The 4,644-nt window shown below is 37.9% G+C and overlaps 1 protein-coding gene across 4 annotated transcripts in view; it reads right to left on the minus strand.

Moving 5' to 3' along the window:
- The window catches only part of mpp7a (MAGUK p55 scaffold protein 7a), a 33,276-nt gene extending 30,740 nt beyond the window's left edge, over positions 1-2,536 (minus strand). For 2 of the 4 annotated variants that reach the window (XM_061666506.1, XM_061666504.1), the window contains exon 1: positions 2,311-2,535. The gene's annotated coding sequence lies outside the window, so the exon portion shown is untranslated. Of the gene's footprint in view, positions 1-2,310 lie in introns of all 4 variants that reach the window. The other 2 variants (XM_061666502.1, XM_061666507.1) reach the window with 2 other exon arrangements.
- Between the last annotated feature and the right edge of the window lie 2,108 nt (positions 2,537-4,644).

A 4,644-nucleotide genomic window follows, 5' to 3' on the forward strand; every position in this document is an offset into this window, starting at 1 on the left:
ACATTACATGAATCTCTCTGTCCCACAGTGGGAGTGGGCTCACAGTTTCATTGGGGACTCGCATCGGGGATTAGTGATACCGTGGAGTAATACAGAGATTAAGCAGGATGAGTATCTGAATGGATGGATGAACAGACATGAAACACACTTACACAGGGAAATAGTGAATGATGGAATTAATTAATGAAATGTTGATGAATGGGACAGTGTGTGGTTTAACATCATTCTAACACATCCCTCTTATGTATGCTGCTCGAGCCATTTACATCATCGTAATAATAATTATAATGATCATCTGTTTTGCTTTGCCTTCCCTGGAAGAATGAAAAATAAATAAAATTTGCAAGCCCAAGTTATAACTAGATATATGATACTGTATTATTCAGCTAGTATTACTGAATTGCGTTGCTGCAACTGGATATTAGGACAGTATTCAGATTTCATATGTTGCCTAATTTAGATGGAATCAAAACACGTTCACCTTAATTTGTCTGGCATCTCAGATGTGTGAAACCCAGCAGATGATGTGAGCCAACTACAAGCTGATGCTCTTGAAAGTAAAACACAAAGTATAGCCTTGTTTCAACAAGGTTAATCACTTTTCAGTATTGATTTGTGAAGCCTGATCTGGCTTGCGTTTCCACTACAATGTATGTAAGCAGGATTGTAATTCTGTAGCTGCATCAGTTCATCCATTATGAACAAAGGCGTACCAAACCATTCAATCAACAGACAGCCATGTGTTCAGCTCATCAAGCATATCACTGTGACCAGAGAGAAAAACTGCAAAGGGGTACTGAAAAGTGGGGCAGTTTAGGCAGGCTATTTTAGAACTGTTTACAATGGAAATAAAATGCTTAGTGTACAGCTTGGTGCACACATGGCTTATTGAGAGAGGCCAAAGATGCCATCTGACAAACCCACTTTACAATCTTCTGTACCTGAATGACTACATTCCTACAGAAGCTGAAAGCTCATAGAATTCTACATTCCCACACATTGCTTGGCCAAGTTAGTGACTCTCCAAGCCAGGAATAAAACCTTTGGAATGCGAACAATGTAGGGAGCTTAGGAGACACCTGTAGAGACAACCAAAACATCAGGCAAAACTTGGGCATCGTCTGAGCCACTATATGACCTCCTCCCGAAGCTTGTCTGCACCTGCTTCTGTCTAGTGTCCTACACTAATACGAATGAGACAACAACACTCCTGCCAGGTATCCAAAACAACAACCATAGAGAGAGTAGTCACTCGGTCTGTAAAGACTTGGCTTGGAGACAGGAGAAGGGTCAGTTCAAGCCCACGGACCAAAGTATGGAAATTGGTCCTGGTTGCTGGAGGTGTCAGTCCATGCTTTTAAATGTACAATATCATGAATTGATGATGGTCTTGACGCTACTGCAAAATTAACTGGGCCGATTACTTATTTCCTGAAGGGTGATGACAAAACAATGTCAGACATTTGGATATCACTTTCTCAGTGATTGAAGTGCCGTCCTGTTTTCCCACAACCACATTTCAGTTTGTGTGATGTCATTTTGCAAGACATTTTGGCCTGATAAAATCTACTAATTTACTTTATTGTTATGATTATGAATTACTAATTTACCTCTTTATAAAGGATTATGGACAACTCTTATGTAGATACACACTATAGTTAGAACTAAAAGCTGGTTTATTCCGTATTGTACCATCAGACAAAATTGTAAAAATGGTGTAAGACAAAAACCCACATGGATCCTGTTTAATTATTATATACGAACTGAAAGTATGTAAATGACTGAGTTGGGATGTGGGGGAGGCTGACCAAGTGCTGAGTTTTCAGCACTTGTGGTTTGGCGTGTCATGCTCCAGTCACTACACTTGACTTTACTGGGCGCAGTTACTTTTTTAAGGTCCAGATCCCTTCCACAATTTACAGTTGGTCATTGTAGATGTATGTGAGTTAAGTATTATGTTACAATGTAATGTGTTTGCAGTTTTGGTCAGATAGCTTACACTGTAGGACAGGTCATTTCACATTAAAAACGGATATACATAAACACATACATGCTTTGTAAGGGGAAGTACGTCTTGTAATCTTACTAATGTTTTAGCATTCATCAATCAACTTGAAATCAACAAAATGATGGCATGAAGGCAAGCATGAAGAGCTATATTTCGTCTGTATTTAACATAAAACGATCCCAGCCTTGTCAAATGATAGCACTTCAAAAACAAAACCAACGCGAACTTATTCTCTCACCGACTTGGGAAATTAGTAAAATTTTGGAATATATCACAATACAATGTACAATACTGCTACTTACTTTCTATTTGAGGTCGGAGTCGAATGGTGCCTCGGTATGCTGTATTCCAACCATTCTTTTGATAAGAAGTTTTTAGTTTCGACTTTAAAAAAAACCTGTGCTTTGGTCTTTCAGAACTCTTTTTTCCCACAACATTCAACGCGGGTATCTGCTAAAATTCCCTTCCAAAACGTTCTGTCTTGGCAGTGGCACTCGCCAAGGATACAATTATATTTCGGTTACTGATTTGGAAGCAGTTTGTTTATTTAGATACTACAGTCTGTGTTCAAAATGGGGAAGAACTTGCTGATCTGCGGTCTGTATCGTGCAGGCGCTGGCAACAGGGACCGCCCCATCTGTTCGTTCATTGGCCTGTACCTTTAACAGGCGGGTTGTTTACTTAAATTCTTTATTTTCATTGGTGTGCTTTTATTATCCAATCCGAGCCAAGCATCTTTGACATGAATTTGAATGTCATCGCGCTTGGGTGTACATTTTGTTTTCGTGCCTGATTCATAAAAACTATGTTAATGAAGTATTAAATTCCTGCTCCCATGACAAATTATTGACATCATGTTTAACATAACTCGTGCTCTAAATACATATGGCTATGTGATATTATGTCAGTTTCAAACCGGTGTAAAGACAGTTAGATGTCTCCCCCTAAAGGCCATGGAAAGAAAAGACGAGTGTGTGTGAGGGGGGAGAACGAAGGTGGAGACAGAAATACAAGCAATAGAAGTCTTCTATATGCTAAAGCATTTGTATATAATCCTTCAACCTTTTCCATAATTAATTAATATGTAACTATGTCATAACTGGCTTAGTAAAGTGGAATGATTAGCGATATCCATGGAACTCTTGCAGCAATGGCAAATATTGACCACCAGATGGCAGTGCACAACAAGTCACTGCTGAACATCAAAACGTGTAATTATAGCTCATGCCTCTAAATTGACACTCTGGAATTATTTTAATCAATAACACAACAACAACAATATTTTAATAATTTAACAATATTTTAATAATTTAAAAACACACTCGTCTAGGTGGCCAAACCTCACATGCGAAGAGTTGTAAGGTTTTGATAGGAGTTTGACTCGAATGTGTGAGTCATGGAGCTTCTGGAAGGGGGAGGAGAGACTCTTCCGGGTAGGGTTGCCAGGTTAGGACACTTCCACTCTTTTTGTTACGTGTAAATGCTTCTCGGTTAAATTGTAGAACATGAATGGTTCACACACACACAAAACAACATTCTCTCAATAAGAGAAAGCAAAATTCACTTGTTTTGGATCTAATATGGCAAATGTCAATTTAAAAGTGTGCTGGAATATCACTGAAAATTAACGGGGTCTATGAGTTTTTGGGGATCAACATGTGGAACATGGGGATGGAAGCCAAAAATAGAAAACATTTTATATATGTATATTTACATATTTAAGTATCAAAAAAATCAATTGGTTTACTGTACAGAACAAACACAAAAAAGGGTTTACTCAATTGTGTTTATTGTTTTCAGCAACTGTATCACCCATTTGACCTACAGCTCTGAAATCTGGGGAAATCCATCTGAAACATATCTAGATCCATTAATTAAATTGCAAAAGAGGGCAAAAAAAAATAATACATAAAATGGGATTTCAGGAATCTAGTAATTAAAAAAAAAAAGCCCAAACCTTAAAACCTATGGACCTAATTAAATAAAAAATTCAGGAATTTTATATCATACAAAGAATAAGAACTTTGGGCATTCATTCTAATATATATATATATATATATGTATATATATACCTGCTGGAAGGGGGGGGGTTAGAAGTATAAATGGATACAATATTGTAATACCCTCGATGTGGTCGCACGAGCGGTAACAGTATTCATACAAGAGCTGCTATCGGCTGCAACTCACCCCCAAGCACCCTGTACACATGCAGACTCCCTGATGAGCTAACGTTCTGGTTGTTAATGTTTCCAGATGGGTGTGGAAATGTATGTTAATTTAAAATAATTTCTAGACCTTAACAAGTCATTTTATTAAAGGTACTACAATCCACTGTGATCTGAAATTTGCAGTTGCACATGCAAACACTGATTCATAATAGTGTTAAAATTACATTCATTTTTTTAAAGACATTTCAGATTGGTCATGCGACTTGCAACTGGATAATAATCAATAAATGTGAATATTTCCCCAAATGCACTTATTATTTGCACCAAAACAATTGGGAAAATGTGGAATTGTCATTATTTATAGTTTACTAGGCTATGACCCCCCCTCCCCCAGAACAGAATGAGTTTCACGCCCCATGTATCTGCTGGTGAATTTCGCCTGATGTGGCAACCCGGCTAGCACCGCAC

Source organism: Phycodurus eques, chromosome 21 (genome assembly GCF_024500275.1).
Source record: "Phycodurus eques isolate BA_2022a chromosome 21, UOR_Pequ_1.1, whole genome shotgun sequence".
Taxonomy (NCBI): domain Eukaryota; kingdom Metazoa; phylum Chordata; class Actinopteri; order Syngnathiformes; family Syngnathidae; genus Phycodurus; species Phycodurus eques.